The following is a 25,507-nucleotide window of genomic DNA, read 5'->3' on the forward strand; positions in this document are numbered from 1 at the left end:
CTTACTGGGATATGTAAAAAACCTTCCTGCAGAGATTAGGAGACTCGCGGCTATCATGCTGTTACTGGCGAAGAGGCATGTGGCGATCTGCTGGGGCCATAGACGATGGCCACGGAAGGATGATTGGCTTAGGGATGCAGCGTTTTGTCACTCTCGGCTATCTGAGTTCTGGGAACTAATGCTGGTGCAAGCGCGCCCCCAGAATATTTGGGAACCACTGCTGAACTTTCTGCGCCCTCACCAAGGCGACCCAGCACAGGCACCTGCAGCGGATGGGTAGGAGAGCTAGGAGAGATCTGCCGCACGGGGGGGGGGGGAGGTTTTGGCCCCACGAATAGTCTCACCACCTTTTTCTGCTCGGCTAGAGAGGTATACCCTCCCTTCTAGTTTCCCTTTCCCCCTTCTCCATCCTTCCCCCACCCTTCTTTCTGTTCTTCCTCTGTAAGCGGGCGCTTGTTGCCCCTCAGCCAGAAGCTAGCTATGAACCTAAAACAGTTGGCTCCGAGGATTCTACATGGCCGAAAGACTGTCGAGTTGTAATGGTGTAATGGAGGACTTTGAATATTGGCCTGGAGTATATTGCTTCTAACTGTATCGTTGGTGTCGCCTTGGTTTGAGGTTAATGCTTGATGTCTGTGTTTGTTAAACTGCTAAATTAAACCAATACTTTTTTTTTAAAGATGTATGTGGAGCCTTGTATTGTCACACAGTATTTCACAAAGCCTGCAAAGGAGAATTGACAGTTCACAGCTTTCAGCCTGAGTCACAGAGCCAGGAAACCTCTCCTTGTCCCAGCCGTACAAATTGAAAAGTCCTATGATACAAAGACTTTGTTTTCTTTCCATTGTATGTGGTTATGTTGCCTCATAAATGCAATAATTGTTTCCACATGTTGGTAGTGAAGTGGCTTAGATACAATTGGACGCAGGTAGGTCTGATTGGGGAATTTTCTTGTAGGTACATGGTGCAATCTTTCGAGCTCAAGGTCTTTTTCAAATGTTATATCGGCGTTTTGTAAGAACCATTTTTCCAGGAATAGGATGCAAGAACCAACTGTGAACTCCGTCCCTTTTGGCATGTCAAAAATGCGAAGGTTCCCCCATCTGTTTCTGTCCTCCAGTGCCGCCAGCTCTCTGGTTAAAGTTTGGGTTGTGCTAATGAGAATCAAGATGTGAGTTGTGTGATTTAGTTTCAGAGACTTCTAGACTGTCGAATCTGCTTTCCATCCCTGCAATCCTTGTGTTGATTTGTCTGATTTCTAAGCTGATGGCCCTTATCTCATTTTAAATTACATCCATGTTATCCATGGTGGATTTGGCGAGATCATGAACGTTTACCAATTTCTTTCAAATCATCTCCATTGTAGAGTTAATGTAATTTTTTTACTTGACTGGTGAGTTGGGGTTTGGTGGGTCCACTTTGACTCTCTTTAGACGAGTTTTAGATTCTATTTCTGCCATTTTGTTTAACAATAGTAGTAGCGGTTTTAAAGGCCTTATAAAACCAGGTGATTTGTTGTATTAGGCAGCTCTGTGCCATTATTGCCTGCATCAGACTTTGAATGGAGTTGTATTTTAGATTAGTAGGTGAATACCCGCTTAGAGAGCCACAAAGGCCTTAGTGGTATGAGCGTAAGCAATTATGAGATCTGCTTCACATTCTCAATTTTTCCTTCTGCTGCATGAGCGATTGTGTCACATATATGAAGCACTTGAATGATGAGAGCTCTGGGTAGCAATGGGACTAAGGCAAGGCAGATATTCTTCCAAAGTGTATGGGAAAAGTTATTGTCATTGCGCACCCATCACATAGTATAGAGCACGCACAACAGGAGTTGAGCAGGAGTGTGATTTTAGATTTGTGCCTCCTTTAATCAGCACGAGAGCTAACCCCTGCGAAGATCATGTTGTAATGATAAGTGATAACGATTATGTATGCTATCACTTATATGCCACAGACTTACAAGGTGCCTAGTTTCAGGTGCTGCTATGCGCTTCCAGACTGAAGACACCCCTCTGACAACAGTTAACAGCCTGGGATTACTACAGCAGAAATCAGACTAATTTGCGTAATACATATCCCACACACAATGCGAGGGCCCCCATTTTGAATGAAATTGCAATCAGGGTACATCCACATTTTTTGAACCTCTTTTTTTTGTGTAAATGCCAGACTGGGATGGTTGTTGTAACATGTGGGAGTAGGTATAGGTTCATTGTAGCGCTTCCATTAAAATAGCATTATTATTTGCGGGGCTTCCAGATGCTCTGAAGGATCTTGCACTACTGCATCAGAGTGTCGCCATTTTAGGATGTTGTTTTTTCTTTGTCACAGCTTCACGTTATTACAATATGTCTTTTTGTGTGAGTTGTGCCGGTAGAGCCCCAGACGAGAAAAGGTATCTTGTTACGATGGTGCCGAAAGTTAAATTAGCCATGCTCTTCCAACAATATTGGGGCAAGGTTATTAGTACCCTTGTTCAATCAATTCAGGGTGCAGGCATTTTGGGATGCGTGTGGTCTCAGTAGATACGGCAGTGCCAGTATTTCAAGGCAGTCGCAAGTGCAGTGCTAACCAGATGAGAGAACCTTACTTGTTTTTGAGCTGGAATTGACCGGAATTGGCAAGTTGTTTTTGCAGCTGTCGGGAGCTATTGTGCTCAGTCTCTGATGTCGGAGTCTGTTTGGTGCTGCGTGATGTTATGGTCGTTCATCAGCGGGGCCACCACCGGGGCTGATATCATGAAACCAGGTAGTTATTCATGCAGAGATGATGGTACCTCCTGATTTACGGTCACATTGCGATGCCCCTCCTGTTATTAGGTGACATTTCCCTAATATGTAGGCGATATTTTCCAGGATTTTTGTGACCACCATCTTTCTCTTTGTCCAAGCTACCCCACCTGGAGGAGCCTTTGACTGCTCATCCACAGGTACCACTGAATGTCAAGTTCAGGAGGAGTACTTGGCCCAGTTGCTCAAGATCCATAGTAGGTCCCAGGACATCAGAAATCAGAAATAACAGGCCTTAACTACCACAGTTTGGCCCAGTAGCCCCATGCCTGCCCCATGGCCCTCTGAAAAGGGTTCTGACAAAAGGAATAAAGAACTTTACACAATTAACCCTTCTATTGCCTAATGAACTGCAAATCTACATTTTGTGCTTTGAAGTAAGATGAAGAACAGCAGAAGAGAACACAACACATTAACATTGAGTTTAATGTTAAAAATGGTCCTAGCACATTTTGCTTACTTACTAAAAGCAGTTTAAAAATGTAAGTATGCATATTTGCAAATATTGTTCATTTTAGCCATTTTCAAGCTTAATTACACGTCAATATGTGAAATAAATATGAGTTATAAAAAGCAAAAAAAAGTCCCTTGTGGGTTTGTTAATTTGATGTTGACATTTTAAGTGAAGTTGATTATAAGTCCATGACATCACCTTTTGTGACGTCACTTCCCGTTATGTAATTGTGAATGAAATGACAATTAGACCCCCCACTATTTTCCCTATGACTTGTGCTCTGCATGTCACTGTATTAGAAAGAAAAGGGGCAAACCAGTAACCCAGAGACTTGGGCAGGACACGAATTATCAAAGAAGTGGTCCCTATGGGGGAATTGCAGCCTTGGACTTCCACAGCAATAGCGACGTAAAACAATCTCATACAGATGTATCTCAATTATACGATAAGTTCATTTATTTACTCAAATTATATGCATGAATGACACAATATTCATATATATATACTTCCTTTCTTGTATCCACGTATGTACTAATTGTATTTCCCCTAAATGGTATATCCTGTTTATGATGATTGTTTTTAAATATTGTATTGTACTCTTTTATGGTTATTTTAACCGAAATAAAGAAATTAATTGATAATAATAGATAATTGATATACTTCTTTTCAATTTTCAAAAAATAGGATGCTCCTGCAGAGTGACGCGCAGTGAAAGTAAGTAAAGTGAATAAGTAGTGCTCATGTGCTATATAAAAAACATGTAGTTGAAACTGATTGTGAAAATATGTGATCTATGGTCCACATGTTGATTTACCCCCAGAAGCTGTGCCTTTGGTGGTGGTGTTGACAGGGGTCCCTGTATTGGCTGATAATAAGAGAGAAGATTTTTCTCAGCTGAAAAACAAAATTATACACTGGTTAAGAATATATAGACCTATAAATAAGAATGTAAATGGTGAGATACTGCATGTTAGACGTCTCCCTTGGCTTGGTGGTAGAAGCAAGGACGTCGATGGAGATATAGTTTTGATTAATTTTAGAGATCCAGAAGCGGTAGATTTTATATTGAATTGGCCTTTGGGTAATGGCAATAGCCAAATTAGCCCTCGAGCCCTGACCTATTTTTATCCTAGGTCCCTGGTGTTCCCCACAACCCATGCTAGGAAAAACCACATAGTTCATCCAATCGTTCCTACAGCATTACATGCTACAAATTTGCGATTCGACCATCAAGGTTGGAACATGATACCCTCTAGAGGCCCTAGGTACAACAACCGGAGATTGGAGCACATGAGGCCTTTTACACCTTTAGAGTTAGGGAATAGGTTTGATGTTTTTTTCTGGCATGGATGATTGTGATTGAAGATTACAGTCCAGGCAGGGTAAGAGGGAGAGAGCCAAAGTGCAGGTAGAACAGAGGGAAACGCTATTGTGATATTTAATGAGGTTGATGATCCCCAAATTAGTGATGGGTTTCTTCTGGATCTGGATACCAGGGCTGCTATTTGTTCTTTTCCCTCTACCCACTCTCCGTCTGCGGGAGTCAGTAGTAATGACAACCAGCTATTAAACCAGGTAGAGCATTTTGAAATACCCACTTCAGGGGTAGTGGATATGGAAATTGGAGTTATTCCAGCTCCGCTCACTAGTGGGAAAGACGTTATTCGTCTGTTATCCTGGAACATAGCAGGGTTAGAAAGAAAACTGACTATCCCGGATTGGAACAACTTTATTGAAAAATTTGACATATGTATGTTCCAAGAAACTTGGAGTTTATTACCAATTTATAAAACTGGATATGCTACTTTTTGTGTACCCGCCTACAGCAGTGGTAAGGGCAGACCCTCTGGGGGCTTACATATTTGGATAAAAGTAGATCTAAATTGGAATATCTCAGTTTATGATTCGGAGTGTAGGGATATTCAACATCTCTCATTACCAGGCCAGGTGCGGGGAAGCAAGATGGAGTTATTTAATATTTACGCTAGAGGGACCCAGGGAGGTAAAATGTCTTGTACTTTTACAATTTTGGACCAGGCACTAGCTAATTGCCCCTCAAATTCTAAAATACTTGTGGGGGGGATTTTAATTGTACATTTGAACCCTTAAGTGAGGATGACCCCCTGGGTATAGAGGAGGACGACGCTAGCTGGTCTATTCCTGCATTGGTACTACCCCCGATTAAAAATTGGTCCGCAAAAGCACTACAGATTAACGCCCTTACTGTGGATTATAATTTAAGAGCAGTAAATGGTAGATCTCCTTCTGATCGGGACGGGGCAATGACGTTTAACAGACTCAATAGCCCGTCCAGAATTGATTATATTTTATTGGACATCACTATGTGGCGTGACCTAATCGACATGGAGGTGGTCCCTTCGCAGGATAGCGACCACAATCCCTTATGTATGTCGTTGAGGTGGAGGGATTTAAAAGGTGGCCCAAACCCAGTCCAATTGAAGACAACAAAGGAGGTGACCCCATATGACGGTAATCGAAGATTGAAATGGGATAAGGTAGGCTCTCACCCAGATAAATTGGCAAAGATTAAGACGCACATTGATGGGCTGATTAGTGAGCTGGAGGCTATAACTATGGAGACAGGGGTGGTCCATGATTCGCTCTTCCCACGGATATATACTAATGCTATTGAAGAAGTTGGCAAATTATTTTTAACTGGGAGCTCTAAAATAAACACTCCTAAACCCAGCAATCCCTGGTACTCTTCAAAGTGCCGGGCAAAAAGACGTGAGCTAACTGTCGCCCTCCGTAATAAGAACCAATCGCTAGTGAGAATAGCTAGGAGGGAGTATGTGAACGAACAAGCTCGGGCTAAAAAAGAATGGGAGGAACAGTATTGGCAGGACCTTAAAAATGCATCTAGAATGAAAAATGGTTCACTGTTTTGGGATCTGATCAATAAGGCCAGAAATCTTAATAGGCCTTTGATGGCTAACCACATTACCAGCCAACAATGGTATTCCCATTTTTCAATAATTTACGGTGGCCAAGATGCACCCAAATCTCTTTTTCGTGATCCAGCCAATCTGGCCCCCCTTGTATCCTCGCTTGAGAACCCATATGTTCCTTCCGAGATTGTAGAGGCCATAAAACACCTAACCCCAAAGAAGGCAGCAGGCCAAGACGGTATTCCGGGGGATCTTCTCATGAAAGAACCCATAGCTTGGGCCACAGTCATTGCATTAATAATGAATTTAATATCCAAGGGACATCCTGTCCCAGATTCGTGGAAGGGGGCCGAAGTGATTACGGTTTACAAAAAGGGGGACAGGGATGACCCTGCCAACTACAGACCAATCAGTCTGATAGATGTGATTCAGAAAGTGGTCGGCAGGGTCATCATTCTGCGAGTCGGTGCATGGATGGATGAGGAGCAGGTTCTTTCTCATTTCCAGGCCGGGTTCCGGAAAAAAGTAGGTACAATGGACCAGGTCTTCCGCTTTTTTGCGATCTATTGGAAAACCGTGTCAATTAATCATGTTAGTCTCTACCTGGCCTTTATAGATCTCAGGATGGCGTTCGACCTGGTCCCCCGTGCTAGGCTATGGGAAGTTTTGGAGGAGATGGGCTTGCCAGGCTACCTTCTGGACCTTATAGTTAAGCTCCATGAAGGTAATTACGCAAGAATCAGATGGGGTACCCAAGGCCAACTGACCGAGAGGGTGCCCGTGAGGAGGGGAGTCCGCCAGGGTTGTGTCATGGCACCGACTCTTTTTTCCCTATTTGTGAACGGTGTGGTGGGCCATCTAAGGGATGAGTCGGCGGATGCACCATCCCTGGCTGGGGAAAAAATACCAACTCTCCTCTTCGCGGATGACACCATTCTGATTTCAAAAACCCCGGCAGGTCTCCAAAAGCTATTGCACCGCTTTAGTGATTTTTGTAATGATAGGGGCCTTACAATTAATACCTCGAAAACCAAACTTATGGCCATTTCCCCTTCCAGAAGAATTTGGAATAATTTTTCGCTCAATGGCGAGTCCTTGGAGATGGTGGAGTCCTTTGACTACCTGGGTGTTAGGGTGAATAGTCGGATGTGCTGGAATGACCATCTGGCTAAAATGTCATTAAACTTTAAAAGAGTTGCAGGGGCGGTAATGCGTGAGCATAGAGTGTCAGTGAGTAAACCTGTGGCCCCGGTCCTAGCTATTTACGAAGGCCAAATATTGCCTAGTGCTCTGTACGGCTCCGAACTCTGGGGGTTCGAGAATATTCCGGATTTAATAACCTCTGAAAACAAATTCTTGAGAGATTTGGTTGCCTTACCAGCTTCCACCCCATTGATACCATTACGTTTAGATATGGGCAGGCGTCCCCTTAAGGAAATTGTGCGCCTGCGCCCTTTACTTTTTTGGGTCCGGCTGAGAAGAACTGAGGAGCTTAAGAACTACGCTGCTGCACTGGACGAACTTATCTTGTTGGATAAAGGTAACAGGATTAAGTGGTTGAGTAATCTGCGGCAGCTGGTGGGATCTATGGGTCTAAGTGATCTATGGAAGAGCCAATCCTCCCCACCTAAACTAGTTATTAAGAAGCTTTATTGGGAGTGGGTCCAGCTGGAGACTTCTCGTAGAGGTGCCGGGGGCTCTCTCACTGAGTGGTTTTTAGATTATAAGGGGTCCCGGCTATTTGAACCATTCCTTGATTACATCGAGAAACCCCTCGACAGATCACTATATTTAAAAATTAGGTTTGGAACCCTCCCTGTAAATGCTTTTACTTCTGTGTGGAACCCTCAAGGTAGTTCAACAAAGGCGTGCCCGTGTTGTGCAGCCCCTATTGAGTCCATGGCGCACCTTATGTTTGCCTGCCCGGCTTACAAGGTACCTAGGAGGATATGGCTAAAACCATTATGCAGGGGCCTGGGCCTTCGCTGCCACGCAATGGCCTTGCGAGTCCTCTGTACCGATACATCCTCCTCTTCATTGGTGTGTGGTGTCGCTAAATTTATCGGAAGTGCTTGGGTGATTCGCATGAGGAGACTTAGGCTCCAACTTACCCTGTAGACTGGGGTGTCACAATGAGGGATTGGCCATAGGGCCAGGCTATCGATGAGTTATTATGTTGTAAATGTAGAGTAAAATGATGAATTTTAACAAGTTTTTTGTAATGTGAAATTTTATGTGATTATGTGGTATAAATTTTAGCGATTATATTGCTTTTTTTAGCATGTGTTTGTATAGGTCATGTTACTGTATACTCACTTTTATGATGACAACTTTTTATCGAATAAAGTATACGGAATGGAATGGAATGAAAATATGTTGTTGCAAATGGCACTCGTAGTACGAGTGTCAATAGACACAATCAAATTTTTAAAAACCACTCCACGTAGAATACTACGAGTGGCATTTGCAACAACATATTGCCACAATCAGTGCTTCATGTGTATATTTTGTATATATATATACACAGTTATAGCTACCCCAAAGCTGAAGTCACTTACATTATGTTACTGTGTCCCTAATAGCACTACCTTCAGGTGTAGGCCCGCTATCAATGAAACCGGATGTTTAGAGATCGAGGGCTGCCTATGATGAAGCATGACACCTGGTGGTGTGTGAGGACAGCCCTTCTCAATTTTTGACATGCCCAGCACCCCTATCAAGTAGTGCTATTAGGGACAAGGTAACTTAATGAAAGTGACTACAACTTTGGGGTAGCTATACCTGTGTGTATATAGTAGATTTGGAGGTCTAAAGACCCCGTGGCCTTCAGTTCCCTCCCCTGGATATTACTGGTTGGTTTTGTGCTGATATATATTTTGCATATAACACATGTGCACTACTTAGATACTTTACTCACTTTCACTGCGCCGTCACTCTGCAGGAGCACCTTCTTTTTTGAAAAAAGAAAAAATATGAATGCTGTGCCATTTATACATATAATTTGAGTAAACATTTGCACTCATCACATAATTTAGATAAATCTGCATGTCACTGAGCATCAGTGAGCGAGCAGGATATCACAGCCAACTCAGCATAACACTATACTGCAACCTACTCCAGACAGCTGACCAATAGTAGACTGTCAATGTTTTCTCTGTAGCGATCAGCATGAGCTATATAGCAAGGGTGACATCAGTGTTTAACCATTCCAGTCATGGCAATAGTAAACAGAGTTTTTGCACTTATGTACGTACTATTGGGGCCCGATTCACAGAACTAACTTAAGATAAAATCCTAAACTTACTACCATTTTGGTATTCACAGAAGGCACTTACACATTTTGGTATTCACAGAAGGCACTTACTCATTTCGGTATTCACAGAAGTTTGGAGTCCTAACTTTAGGACTCCTAAATGCCTTCTGTGAATACCGAAAGTCGTAAAATTAGGAATTTTCTCAGTTTAGTAGTAGTATAGTTAGGACTCCTAACTTTAGGACTCCTAAATGCCTTCTGTGAATACCGAAAGTCTTAAAATTAGGATTTTTCTCAATTTAGTAGTCCTAAATTTAGGACTCCTAACTTTAGGACTCCTAAATGCCTTCTGTGAATACCGAAAGCCTTAAAATCAGGATTTTTCTCAGTTTAGTAGTAGTATAGTTAGGACTCCTAACTTTAGGACTCCTAAATGCCTTCTGTAAATACCGAACGTCTTAAAATTAGGATTTTTCTCAATTTAGTAGTCCTAAATTTACACTTAGGACTACTAAATTGAGAAAAATCCTAATTTTAAGACTTTCGGTATTCACAGAAGGCATTTAGGAGTCCTAAAGTTAGGAGTCCTAACTATACTACTACTAAATTGAGAAAAATCTTAATTTTAAGACTTTCGGTATTCACAGAAGGCATTTAGGAGTCCTAAAGTTAGGACTCCTAACTTCTGTGAATACCGAAATGAGTAAGTGCCTTCTGTGAATACCAAAATGAGTAAGTGCCTTCTGTGAATACCAAAATGGTAGTAAGTTTAGGATTTTGTCTTAAGTTAGTTCTGTGAATCGGGCCCTGAGTGTTTATATAGCACAAATTTAGCTAAGAAACAATGGACCATTGTACATTATGTGCGGTGTTAAGAGACAATCAATATCGTGTACAGCAAGTAAAAGTTACAGAACTGCATCCCACAAATGGACATTTGGCATTTTTTAGGCACAGCATTTATCATATGATTTGGCCCAGAATCACAATACTGAGTCGAGTGAGGCCAGGATTCCAACCCAGGTCCTAAAATCAGCAGCTCTAGGCTCTAGGCCACATCTCCATATCACTCTGTGTGGTCAATTGTAACTTACCATATGCATGGCTGGCTTATAATATACAAAGGCGAGGGGTACCAATAGAAAATAAGATATGGTGTATAACTGGCCGTAGCAAAACCAAAGGAAATGATGGACGGAGTGTTGAACATTGCAAGCACTCACCCCCAGTCAACTGATCTGGGTTTAATCCATCACCGTTCTTTAGCCCACTCTGCCACCCCAGCCGTAGTCAACCCCAAAAACAAATTATATAGGTGCTGGAAATGGGGGGGTGGGAGGTGCTGCAGCACCCCCAAAATCACCTTGCAGGAAGTCAAGAGGGGAATGAGCAATAAAGGGGCCTTTACATGTTCGTTTATCTAGTTACATTTGGTGTGCTTTCAAAGATTGTGATCACGTGTCAGGTATAGTCTTCAGACAAATTGCTGCTTATTCTTTTAACATGGAGATCGCGGTTTACTGTTCCTTTCCCTAACAGCAAGGTGAGAAAAATGTCAAATGTTATGTTATGCAGATTTGTACAGTGCACTATTACCTAAGAGGGTATCCTGACACTGAGCACTCTAGCCAAACCAAAGGCCTAGGAGGACTACACGAAAAGTCAAGTCTTTAGTTTCTTGTGGAATTAAAGAAGTGAGGAGGACACTTTTATATGTAGAGGCAGGTTGGACTTTGCTTTAGGAGCGATGCAGGAGAAGGTTTGTCTGCCGCACCTGCTTTTCCATGTGCATGGCATGTGTGCAAATAGGAGTCTGGACGAGCAGGGGTGTCTGGAAGGTTTATGAAAGCAGAAAGTATGGTGAGGAGTTTGAAGTGTCTGCAGCCTTTTGGTGAGCTTTATGTTATGGCTTAGAGGGTGTTCCCCCTAATCTAGCTTGCTTGTGAGCAGGACGTGCATGACTGTTTTCCAGGTGCTGATTGGGAGTCATTTGAAAATGTTCCTCAGCATCTTTATGGTATGGAAGCGTTGACAGCACTGACTTGGGTGGTCATGTTGTGTTTGATGTCAATGACGATCCTGAGGTTTTTTGTGTGTATGCAGTGGGGATGGGTGTCCGTCCTACCTCTGTTGGTCACCAGGTGGAGTCTCATGATGAGGTGCTGTTCCCAAAGATCACGATATTAGTGTTGTTGGTGTTCAGCTATAGACAGTTGGTCTTCATCCAGTGGGCGACTTCAGTCATGCAGGCATTGAACTTGTTCGGGAGACTGGGCATGAGGGAGAGAATGAGATGTGCATCGTCTGCCAGGAGAAGACGTTGATGTTGTAAGAGACGATGATGATGGCTAGAGGAATCATAATGTGAACCAAGTGATAATCTTTCTGGGGTATAGGTAGTGTGAAAGGAAAGGCTGTCGGATGTCAAATGTTTTCTAACACACAATAAAATCAAATAGGTGCAAATTAACTATACTAATATACCACAATATATCAGAAGCAAAAAAAGCATAAATGAGGCATACTGTTTTTTATTAATTTTAATAGGATCAAAGCAAATGGAAACACTTTACATGTGTGATGTGCAAATTATGAACATGCACTGAAAGTGAAACCCGATATCCAAATGTCATTGTTTATGCACCATATATGCTTAGCAGTAAAATTACATGTCTGATGTAAATTTTCTGGCCATTTTGATGGTAATTGTGCACATTGTAAATGGCAGTACCCCATGCTTTGGTCACATATTCGGGACAAAGCTCTTCAAAAAGCCATTCTTTATATACACTACTCCCCTATCACTATCCTCCTGAATAGGTGTGGCTCGTATGCCAAACTTGTTCTTTGTGTAATGCTTGGATTTTCCCCAAACCATGTGATACTAGTGACGTTGCATTGATGGCGGCACTCCCAGTCTCAAAAATGTTCCAGGTCCATTTTATAATTGAAACATGCAGTGAAGTCAAATGGAGATGCTCTTTTGCGGTCTGTCGACTTGGATGCAGTATCTTCCGTGGTCTGCCTGATGCCATATCTTTACTCCTGTATCCAATCCCCTTTGATATTACTAACCAAGGAGAATTTGTCTTATGATATTCTCTGTTGTTTGCAGAAACAAATGCAATGCAATTTCACAAAATGTTGCTATGGAAGTAAAAACGGTGAACATCAGCAGGCAATGCTGTCCAAGGAACATGGAATTGTCCAGTTTGTGTGGTGGTCCATAGCAAAATAATGTCCAGGGAGAATTACATAAATGTCACACACCATACTTTGTGGGAAGCTTGTGTGGACCTCTCTGAACCAGTGCTTTAAGAGAAATGAAAAAGGTGAGGACTCTGAAAGTAATGTGGGGACAAAGAAGGGTAAAGTAGTAATCCTGTCTGAGAGGTGTGGTCTATGTGAATAAGGGTGGGGCATAAAACGAAAATCATGCGCTTCACAGAACTTACCACCTGACCAGTATTTGGGTGCCTCACTTTGAGTTTTCTATTGCTGCATAAAGACATTGTTAAATATAACTAAAATAAGCCAGACCTATTGGTTTTGCCAGTGTTTGTTAGCTGTACCAGATAAATGAACAACAACGTTATTGTTGTGAATAATTAGAATTGCACATGTGTCAATTTTGAAGATACAGGATTCTGAATTAAATGAAACTAGATCCGTGGAAGAGGTAGTGACATTTGGAGCATCACAGACACTATTGTTCTCCCCTTCACATCACCTTCTTCTGTCCTTAAGTCCTTTTTCTTCCCAAATCTTTCTGAACTCCCTGTTCTACATTTCTCACACTTTTCCGCAATGACAATTGGTACAGATGCAATTATATCTCTGTGCGCTCTGCGGAGAGGCCACTGATTTTAACCACTGGCAATCCCTCGGGTAGCATTCCAGACCACTGTTCTTTTTCCCACCATGCCACCTCAGTTTGGACCCAGCCATAGGCAAATCAGTCTTGACCCTGCTCCAAAAGGAAGAGGCCAGCCCGAACTGCCAGGCCAGGTCCTACCTGAACTGGAACACAAGCAACCCAACACTGGTTTTGCCCTGTTTGGGGCTCTTCAGTCCTGTGTAGCATGGTTCCAGTGGCACAGTGATCACAGGACCCGCATCTGGGTATATTCTTGGCCACTTGGGCATTAAATGAATTGCACAAAAGGTGATGGGAGGATGCTTGCAATAAGTCTCCACACTAGCAGTTGCTCGGGGTAGCATTCCAGCCCATTATTCTTTTGCTCACCAAGCCACCTCTGTTTGGACACAGCCATATGCAAATCAGTCGTGACCCTGCTCCAATAGGAATAGTCCAGCCTGAATTGTCAGGCCAAGTCAACCCTGAAATGGAAAACAAACAAACCAAGAATGATTCAATCCTGATTGAAGCTCTTCAGTCGAGTCTAGCTTGGCCAGTGGCACAGTAAGCACGGAACCCACATCTGGGCAAAAACTTGGCTACTTAAGGCGTTTGACTGTGACCAACCTGTGCTACTTTCAGCCTCCACTTCAGACCTCTCCTGTGTGTGCTGTCTGAAACACCACCTGCCATCTGAGCTGACTCAGTACCTGGAGGCAACTCAGTTCAAAGTATGCTATAACAAGAATTCCTAACAAGAAAACATGCTTAAGATGGCCGCCAGGAGGACGAGCCTGTGAGAAGCTCCTGGGCTTGGTATCACTTTCCGTGGATATCCCTGTATTAGCCAGCCCCTGGTGAGCGACCGCAGTGGGAAAGCATCTACTTCCCCTCCGATGCCCTGGTGATTTGGTCCATTTGTGGCTCCTGGACCTGTTCACTAGTGTCACCTGTGCTGGTTTCCGGGGAGCCTGTTCACAGGATGAGTGCCAGGGGCTTGTGGAGACTGGTCTTGGCCACCAGCTCTATCTCCAGAGGATACTGATTGGTGGCCCGAGCTGGAGGACAGCAATTTAGCATCTGTGGCAGCCCCTGGGAGGAGATTTTGTGGCCATAATTGCAAGACAGCAGAGGCAGGTCGGGCACGCACTTGATCGGAGGTGAGGATTTGGGGCCTGAGACGCTGGTGCGTAGTTGCTGCTGCTCATATGCCGGAAGGAGTGCCTACCCTCTTTTTGGCCTCGATTTACATCGGGGAGTTCAGCTGGAGGTCTGAGCTGGGGCCTCTGTTTTTGCAGATATAGCCCAAATCCGACTAATCCTTCTAGGAGACGCTTAACATCCTACTGTGATTCTGTAACGCCCTGAACGTCTCAGGATCGTTTAACAGACACGATAATGAGGACGCAACCACTTGTGAAGGGTTAGTTATTTTAATGAAGGCAAAAACAATACAACGAATAAACAAAAGTTATAGTCACTGGAATCCTCCAGGCTAAGTACGTTACCAGCCCACAGCACGGATGGTCCTAACCGTCCTCTGCATATACGCCGATCCCGGCGTATGCCAACAGAGGGCAGAAATGAAATGGCCGACAATGCCAATCGGTAGGCTGTGAGGGGCACGACGAGTGTTGGGGAGAATCGAGGAGTCAGGGAAACACCCAGCCGGGGTCTCTACCTGAAGGGAGCAGCCGCTCAACCTCTTCCTCCGACTGCACCGGGACGCGGAGTCACCTCCTGGTGATGCGTCACCGATACCCCAATCAAAAGCAAGAAGACTGAACCGAGAGCAGCCGCTCGATCGATCCTGTGGACTTCCGAGTCTGTAACGCGGCAAACACCTCCTGGTGTGCGTTACAGCTGGCAGTCCCTGTATCTCTGGTCGGGCTGGGAGTTACGACTCCAACCAGCAAAAGCGCCACTGCGCTTTGACTCAGCCGAGTCAAAAAGCGAAGCTCAATGGTTGACCGGTAGAGCTTCCGGGTCCTTCACAGGTGACGATGGGGCAAGACACGGCCCAGGGAGTAACGACTCGACCTACCTCCGTTCTTGCCTTACTGGAGCACCACTCCGGAACACTGCTCTTCACGAAGCAGGTACGTCGGTGTAAACACAATATCCGACAGCCTTGTACCTCCCGGTTCCTCCCTTTATAGGGCGTGTTTTCCTTGAGTTATGTAACAGCTCTCCTGTTTACATAAGGGCGTGTTTTCCCTTGAGTTATGTAACAGCTCTCCTGTTTACATAAGGGCGTGTTTTCCTTGAGTTATGTAACAGCTCTCCTGTTTACATAACCTCTCAACCGCTAAGCATCCTGGGAGATGTAGTCCGTTTACGCTGGTTACCGTTTTCCTCCCCTCGCATGACATGTATTCTTGACAGTACATCCTCCCTCTCAGCGGCTCCCCACGGGTCCAGCGCTGGCAGGAAAACGCCGATGGAACAAGGAGACCAAGCGCGGAGCATGAACCCCTTCAGCCGGTTCCCATGATTGCTCCTCCGGGCCATAGCCTTTCCACGCAACCAGGTACCACAGCTTCCCCCTGCGCCATTTGGACGCCCGTATGCCCGACACTTCATACTCCACCTCCGACTCCACGCATACCGGCCTAGGTGTCCCAGACGGCTTGGAGGGTGCTGGTTTGAGCAATGATACATGAAAGACAGGGTGTATCCGCAATGACTGGGGCAAGCACACCTTTACGTTCACGGGACCCATACACTTGGTAATGCGATAGGGGCCCATGTACTTGGGATGGAACACACTGTTCTTTCGAAACCTCATGTTTCTTGTGGATATCCAGACGTAGTCTCCAGTGCGGTACAGTGGCCCGGGCCTTCTCTTCCTGTCGGCCGCAGCCTTGTATCGTCTCTTGGCCTCTATTAGGACAGCCCTTGAGCGCATCAACGTGTCTTTTATGTTTGCCACCCTGTCCGCTGTGGCGGGAATCCTGTCCTCTCTGAACGGATGTAGAAATGGCAAGAACCTGGGATGTTGGCCATAGTTGCTATAGAACGGAGATGACTGTGTGGAGCTGTGAGTGGCGTTGTTATAGGCTATCTCTGCAACCCATAGCAAGTCGACCCATTCTTCCCTGCCCTGGTCCACAAAACATCGCAGCTACTGTTTGAGCGTTTGGTTCAGGCGCTCGGTTTGGCCGTCCGTTTGAGGGTGGTAGCTGGTGGACAGGGCGGTCTTAACATGCAGCGCAGTGCACCAAGTCTTCCAGAATTGCGCAGTAAACTGCGACCCCCGGTCCGACACGATCACCCCAGGTAATCCATGCAGTCGTACCACATTCTTTAGGAGTAGTGACGCCAATTCCCCGGCCGTAGGGACTCTCTTGCAGGGGATGAAGTGCCCCATTTTCGTCAAGTAATCCACCACCACCAGTATTGCCGTCATCCCCTGGTCTACCGGTAGGCCCACCACGAAGTCCAGTGATATGCTATCCCATGGTCTATCCGGGGTCGGAAGTGGATGTAAGAGCCCTTGGGTTCGGCCATGGTCGGCCTTCATGGTAGCACACGTAGGACACTCCTGTCCCCACCTCCTGACATCCACTCTCATGGTTGGCCACCAGAAATGCCGTCCCATGCTAGCCACCGTTTTTTCAAAGCCCAAATGACCTGCGCATGGAGAGTCATGGCACCAGATGAATGCTTGTTTCCTTAGCCTAGGCGTGGGTATCAACAGGCACCTGCCCTTCAGGGGTATCCCGTCCTTCAGCTGCCATTCTCTGTGACTGAGGAGCCACCTCCGCCATGCGAATGACCTGATCCCTCTCTTTATTCCCCTCAGGAAAGTATCCGGTTGGATAACCCCCAATACCATCCTCGGGGAAATGATGGAACGCTCGGTCGCAGGCAATGGTTCCTTAACTGCAGATTGACGGGACAGGGCGTCCGCCTTCCGGTTTTCCATCCCCGGCCGATATGTGATGCGGAAGTTGAACCCCGCAAAGAAGATCATCCACCGCAGCTGCCTGGGAGAAAGGTGTCTTGTGGCCGTCATGAACTGTAGATTCCGATGGTCCGTGTACACCGATACCACATGTCTTGCCCCCATCAACCAATGCCTCCATTCGGTGAAGGCGTCCTTGATTGCGAGAAGCTCCTTCTCCGCAATATGGTAGGGCGGTCTTCCACTCGTCTCCGTCCCTCATGCGCACCAGATGGTATGCCCCTTTCAAATCCAACTTGGTGTAGATACGAGCTTTCTTGACCTGTTCCAGCAGTACACTGATGAGAGGCAAGGGGTACCGATTCTTTATGGTTATCGCATTCAATGCCCTAAAGTCCACACAGGCTCTCAGCTCCCCATTAGCTTTCGGGATGAAGAAGAGTGGCGAGGCGGCCGGAGACTTGGACGGGCGGATGAATCCTAGCTTGAGGAGTTTATCCAGGTACCCCCGGAGATGCACGTTTTCAGGCTCCGTCAGGGCATACAGCCTGCCGCTGGGAACGCTGGCCCCTGGCACCAGGTCGATCTGGCAGTCAAACTGTCTATGTGGTGGTAGCACTTCCGCCTTCACCTCATCAAATACATCCTCAAAACTGTGATAAGCCTGGGGGAGAGCCACATCTTTTTCTGCCGCTGTAGCCACCGTCTGACTCCCGCTCTCATCTGCGTCAAGGGATTCCGTTCTTTTTCCACAATGCAGGATGCAATACGGTGACGTCATTTCGACGCGATGTGTTGGCCAATCCACAGAGGGGTTGTGTTTCTGTAGCCACGGCAATCCCAATATGACGCCATATTGGGGCGCTCGGATGATGTTAAAATCGATTTGTTCCAAATGGTTCCTCCCATATCTCATCGGAAGGACCCCCGTGTGCTGCCCGATGGGCCCCGTCACCAATCGCCTTCCGTCTACAGCATAGACGTCTTCGGGTACAGCTTTGGGAAGAAGCACTAGCCCTAGCCTGCATGCCTCGTTGTGGTCCATAAACATGCCAGTGGCCCCTGAATCCACCATGGCCACAACGGGTATCCACTGGTCATGCACTCCCACGTGCACCGTGAGAAACAGGTGTCGGTGTCCCTTAGTGACCGAGTTGGAGAGTGAAGGGATGGATGAGTGACTCCGAGATGCCCCTTCTTTGGTCTGGGAGTCCTCTAGTTTTCCGCCGGTATGTCCACCACGGCTGTTACCGACCGGTTGGCCCGATAACGTGACGTCTTCGGTTTGGCAGGGCATTCACGTACGTAGTGGCCTTTTTTGCCACAATATAGGCACAATCCTTGTTTACGGCGTGACTCTTTCTCCGTGGCTGTGAGGCTCGCTCGTATTGCGCCGATGTCCATGGGTTCTCCCTTGGATGCGGTGGAAGTTTCAGGACTTCCCACCGTCACATAGGATGGAAGGGATTTTCCTTTTCTCCCATGATCCCCTTTTCTTTCACTCAGCCTATGTTCCAGCCGTAATACCAGGTTGATAAGGCCCTCACATGTCTTGGGTTGAGGGTCAATATGAGCCACGGCGTCTTTGAGCTCATCGCACAGCCCGTGATGGAAGAGCGCCGTCTGTTTAGCAACAGGCCACTTGGTTTCCGCAACTAGCCGTCGGAACGCGTTGAGATACTGCACCAGGTCGTTGGATCCCTGTCTCAACTCAAGCATTTCACGGTCCGCCGTGTACGAGTCAGCCCTTCTGTCGAATACCTTCAGGAATTCCTCGCGAAAAGCACCCCAATCACATAAGATGGGGTCGTCCCTGCTCACCAGAGGTACGGCCCATTGTGCCGCGTTTCCAGCCAAATAGGAAATAAGGAAAGCCACACGAGCCTGACTCGTGGGGAACGCCTTTGGTTTGCACGATAAATGTAGCGCCACTTGTGTGAGGAATACCTGCACTGTGTTAGGATCCCCACTGTACCTCTCTGGTGTTGCCAAGGGGATGGCTACCGGCATTTCCACTACTACCGCAGGGGTCTGGTTCGTGAGGGAGGTGCTGGGCGTGAGCGGGTCCAATTGGATAGCATCCAGTCTGGCTTTTACATCGGCTGTTTCTTGCCTAGAGGCAGCCACTTCAACTTGCACGGTCGCTAAAGCAGCCAGCACATCATCAAGTGTTGCCATGTCTGTTATCGACCGGGAGACAGTTAGTGTTATTACGGTCGGATATTTTGTAACGCCCTGAACGTCTCAGGATCGTTTAACAGACACGATAATGAGGACGCAACCACTTGTGAAGGGTTAGTTATTTTAATGAAGGCAAAAACAATACAACGAATAAACAAAAGTTATAGTCACTGGAATCCTCCAGGCTAAGTACGTTACCAGCCCACAGCACGGATGGTCCTAACCGTCCTCTGCATATACGCCGATCCCGGCGTATGCCAACAGAGGGCAGAAATGAAATGGCCGACAATGCCAATCGGTAGGCTGTGAGGGGCACGACGAGTGTTGGGGAGAATCGAGGAGTCAGGGAAACACCCAGCCGGGGTCTCTACCTGAAGGGAGCAGCCGCTCAACCTCTTCCTCCGACTGCACCAGGACGCGGAGTCACCTCCTGGTGATGCGTCACCGATACCCCAATCAAAAGCAAGAAGACTGAACCGAGAGCAGCCGCTCGATCGATCCTGTGGACTTCCGAGTCTGTAACGCGGCAAACACCTCCTGGTGTGCGTTACAGCTGGCAGTCCCTGTATCTCTGGTCGGGCTGGGAGTTACGACTCCAACCAGCAAAAGCGCCACTGCGCTTTGACTCAGCCGAGTCAAAAAGCGAAGCTCAATGGTTGACCGGTAGAGCTTCCGGGTCCTTCACAGGTGACGATGGGGCAAGACACGGCCCAGGGAGTAATGACTCGACCTACCTCCGTTCTTGCCTTACTGGAGCACCACTCCGGAACACTGCTCTTCACGAAGCAGGTACGTCGGTGTAAACACAATATCCGACAGCCTTGTACCTCCCGGTTCCTCCCTTTATAGGGCGTGTTTTCCTTGAGTTATGTAACAGCTCTCCTGTTTACATAAGGGCGTGTTTTCCCTTGAGTTATGTAACAGCTCTCCTGTTTACATAAGGGCGTGTTTTCCCTTGAGTTATGTAACAGCTCTCCTGTTTACATAAGGGCGTGTTTTCCTTGAGTTATGTAACAGCTCTCCTGTTTACATAACCTCTCAACCGCTAAGCATCCTGGGAGATGTAGTCCGTTTACGCTGGTTACCGTTTTCCTCCCCTCGCATGACATGAATTCTTGACAGATTCTCACCCTGCCTGTCTGTCCGTCCTTTTGGCCAAAACGGTGTGTGTGCCTTCCTGGGGTGGCCTGGAGGAGTGCTTACCCCATACTTGCCTCTCTCTTGCGGGCATAACAGCGGGAGGAGTGGGCGCTGGGGCCTCCCCTGCCACAGATGCAGCCCAAATCCGACTAATCCTACTAGGGAGCAACCAACATCCTACTGTAGTTTTCTCACTGCCAGTATGGCCACCCTTTTGGCCAAAATGGTGCTTGAGCCTTCTTGGGGTGGCTTGTAGGAGTGCCTTCCCCCACTTGCCCTCCTCTGCATTGGGCATTACTGCTGTGGGAGCAGGTGCTGGGGCCTCCTTTCCGCCGAGGTAGCCCAAATCCCACAATCTACTAGGAGGAGCCCGTCACCTGAAGCTAATGCTCCTTCCTGCCTCTGCCAGCTACTGATGACTTTTTGGCTCCTGCCTGACTCTGCTGCATAATAACGCAGGAACAAAGTTACATTTGTGGCATTGCAGTAACCTTCCTGCAGAGACTGGGAGGTAAGCCTATCATCCGCTTGCCCTACTGATTGACTGTCTTATTAATGTATATCCTGGATTTAGCCCATCTGCCTGCTGTGACTCGATCGCACCGTCCTACTCACTGTGATCTCCCAGCTGTCTGGAGTTCCTGGCCTGACCAGAGGCTTCCCCCACTTTCCCTCCTCCCTCGTCTGGTGACGACCCATGCACTGCCCTAGCCAGGGCAAGCCTCACACTACATGACTACTGTATTTGGGTGTGGACGTTCTGGCCAAAGCCCAACAGATGTATCTCTACCTGCCCTCTGCCCGACCTTGTTCCCTCTGGGCTGCCTAGAATGGTTATACAAGCCTCACCCCCTCAACTGCTGCCCATCGCCCCCCCAAAGCATCCCCTTGCCGCATGTATGTTGTTTCCGCCCCATTTTTTCCATAATTTAGCCAGTCTATAACTGATCCCATAGTATTTCGTCTTACCTCACTATGACTTCACTGAATGGAGATGCATTACCTACTTCACTTCCCCCCTGTTTTTGTGGATGTCCCTGCTAGGAGTGTCTCTAGGGAGCATCGCGTTTCACAGGCCTGAGATATCAATGTCCACAGACCATTCCTGATAATCACCTGTTGATTTCAACCTAATACTCAATGTACTTTTTTTTTTATTTTTTGCTCAAACAGTATGTTGCTATGCCCCATTTCTACTATACTGCATCCTTTACCTCTCTATTCTTATAGAATGTAATTTTACCCCTCTGAGGGATAAAATGACATACACCAAAATATGTTGGTGCATGGCTTAAGTGTATGTTGGTGCTTGACCTTTTTTACTCCCCACCCCCTCCCTTGTCGTTGCTACCTCCCAGCTTGTGCGGTTGTCCTTATCATGAGAACTACCCTTTGCCCATTCCCAGCACTACCCTTGGTTCGTGCATGGAGTGACCAAAACACACTGATGCAGCAGAGTTTACCAGCTCTACACATTGATACACACAACACTCATTTGGGCCCATATACATTCATACACACAATGAGCTGGCAAATATCCACTGCTCATCAATTTTATTTTACCCTAGGAAACCTTTACATCAGTATTCTTACCATTCCTGTCTCCTGAGTAAATGGACTTGCGATAAGATCTAGTAGTAGATTAGAATAGGGAGGAAAGAAAATAATGCATTTAACTTTATTTTAAAGAACCACAGACGAAGTTTTAAAAGTTTATCTGAATAAATAATTTGGTGAGTCAAATCAAATACACATGAAATAGACCAGAAATCTCCATCAGAAAAATAGTACAATTAACTTATAATCAGTTTGCATTAATACATTCTTACAATGACAGCATCTGAGGAGAGAAAGGACAGAGAGCAAATACGGAGCATTTACCCTACAGATATATTTACCTAGAATGGTGTGAGGACCCCGACATCAGAGAGTCTAGGATTCAGGACAGGGAAAAGAGACCTCTTCTAGTGTAATACCCGCATTACACCCCTTTCTGGTGCTACTCTCTCTGGCTCGGGCGCGTCCGGACCCTTCCCTAGATGTGCCTCCTCAGTTGTTCCGGGAATTTTCCCTAGTGTTGGATTCTTCAGTCAAATTGCAGCAAAATCGGGCAGCATCTCAGCATAGCATCAGCATCTCCGCATCAAGTTTGTCTAACTATCTAGAACTTACCTCTGTTATACCAAATTCAAGTGTATGATCCACCCCCAAATGTTTCAATTCTATGTTCATCCGAAATTTGATTAGGCCAAGTAGTGGGGTGAGGACATCACACCATACCAAATACAAATTTTGTTTTTAGTCTATTGTCTATTACCCCGCCCTTTAATTTTAATACCCACAAGCTTTATTCCCACAAGCATTTTGTATTATGATCGATAATTTTAAGGTACAATGTTGCTGGGTCTTCCTCTCGTAGGGTCAGGAGTTTACTTTCTCATGTCCTTGCTGGGTTTGGGTTTTGGCAGTCCCTCAAATGACTTCATTGACTTGAAAGCAGAGATGTAGGGCGCATGCATGGTTGCCACAAAGGATGAGGACATCAGTCACCTTCCAAGGCCCAAATGCAAACTATTAATAAAGTCAGAGAGAAACATGTTAGAATACAAAATTACATGAATTCACTGTATACGACGTACTACTACTCTAACCCCATTTACTTAATAAATCTTTCGCATTAATAGCTTAGTAATACATGCATAAGTTAGTTTTAGCTCTGCATGCACATTAGTATGTTGCTTTGAAGAAGCCATATTAGAAGCTATTGCTCAGCTGCAAAGATTTCCCCCAAGCGACAGAAGAACGTCACACCACGTGATGTGGTAGACGCATGCGCAGAAGATTTCCCACGTTTTAGCGGCCATTTTTAAGACACTTGAGTTACTTATTAAGACAGCACATAGACAAGCTTTCCCTAGATATGGTTATATAAAATGTGGTGCAAGTTTAGTACTCACAGACACATTGGTTATGGTATTACAGGTTATTCGAGAGGATTGCTTATGAGCAAGTTTCCTTGGATATGAAACCTTGCTCCATCAACACTCTCCATCATTCTGCCATAGGGCCCTCCGTCCTCTGCCCATCATGGACCTAACCCATGGCGTCTTCCTGAACACCTTGCTAGCCCCCACAGAAAGTGACTCATAGGTTATAAACTACCCCCCAACCTATCCAAAAATGCTAAGAGAAATCTCAAACATAAAATCCTCAACTTTAGGAAAGAAATCCTTTTCACCGAAACCTACTTCTGCCACAGCAAGGGCACTTTACTCAACAACCTCATTTTCTCAGCTAACCGGTGTACCAAATGGAGGAGTGCTCTTTCTTCCTCACTCAACACCAGCACAACCAAAAAAGTCCCTCATGGCCATAAACTTATTATCATACTCTTCTTGCTGTAGCACGGCAATGCCACAATCTCCATCTCTAACAATGGTACCGTACTCTTTCAATCTTCAGATCATAACCTAGATCTCTTCCGCAGTCTCCTCTCCTACCTCACAAACAAACACGACATGACCACTCCCCTACCTTTTTCCTCACCTACCGTCTCTAACACCCCGCCTTATATAATCCCCACTCTCCTACTACTCCATTAGTTCACCATCCCCTCCACTCCCACCATTCTCCCCGGACGGTCATCCATCTGTCCACGGATACCACTGATACCCATCGCACTCCTCCACTACTGACAACTCCATCGCTTCCCTTCATCTACAGCAATACGGCATCACCACTGACAATTCCAGCCCCCCCCCTCTACACTAGTCTGGATCACTTCTTATGATCAACATCTCCACCTCCAGTAAATGAAAGTGCTTCCTCCACATGTCCTTCCACCCGCCTGGGGGTAATCTCACTTTCATTGAACAGGTCTTAGAGATTATCTCCTGTAACATTGATGATCATACCAACCAGATCTTCCTTGGTGACTTCAACATCCCTTGGAACAATATCAATGACCCACTTGTGAACAGTTTCAAATCCTTCCTCCAGAACCTCAACCTAAACCAAGCCTGTAACAGTCCGACTCATAGGAAAGGAGCCACCCTGGACCTAATCATTGCCAACAAGAACTCCTTACAAGTTGACTCTATTCTCCCTTATGATTTGACTGACCACCACTGCGCTATCTTCTCCCTAAATATAAAAGCAATCACCTCCAAGGGCCAACCAAAGAAAGCGAAACACTGGGTCCGCTACACCTGTAACATTAACTCACTTTTTATATCCAATGTTAGTTACAAAACCTTGCTCCTGCCTTCCACCATGACTGATGCCCAAGACCTCACTGATCACTATTTCAATTCTATGTAAAAAATCATGGACACCTCCATATAGACGCGCAGCTGCGTGGATTCGAATGGGCGCCGGGCCTATCCGACCTCATAGCCTTCTATGCGGATGATGTTTTGTTTTTTCTCACAGATCTTAACCGGTCTGGTCCACACCTGCTTCGCATTATGCAGATCTTTGGCGAAAAACATCTGACCTCTATATGAACCGAGGGAAGTCCTTTTTATGGCCACTGCAGGACAGGGATCGGTTGGGTGACTGGTCGCGAGAAGTGGTGGTAGTCCCAGACGGCTTTAAGCATCTAGAAGTGTATCTCTCATCGTCTCCGGCATTGGCAGCAAAAACCTAGCCCCACTATGGACGCAAATTGGCGACCAGATGCGGGTATGGTCTCATGTACCCTTATCTCTTTTTGGTAGGTCCGCTATTTTTAAAATGATCACACTGCCGCGTCTCCTCTACCAATTGCAGAATCACCCCCTACCCGATCAAACCAACATAGTTTCGCCAATCGAATGCTATTCTGGCCCGTTTTCTCTGGGGGGGTGGTGTATCGCAAGTGACCCTGAGAACCTGCTTCCAGTCTACCTACACCGGCGGCGTGGTCACCCCTGAAATTCAGACATACTATATGGCCTCTCACCTACTCGTCCTCAATGACTGGTGGTATGGAAGCCGCGAGGATCCGGCCTATGCTGTGGAACGTTGGCTGC

The sequence above is a fragment of the Triturus cristatus genome, chromosome 5_2 (assembly GCF_964204655.1).
Source record: "Triturus cristatus chromosome 5_2, aTriCri1.1, whole genome shotgun sequence".
Classification (NCBI taxonomy): domain Eukaryota; kingdom Metazoa; phylum Chordata; class Amphibia; order Caudata; family Salamandridae; genus Triturus; species Triturus cristatus.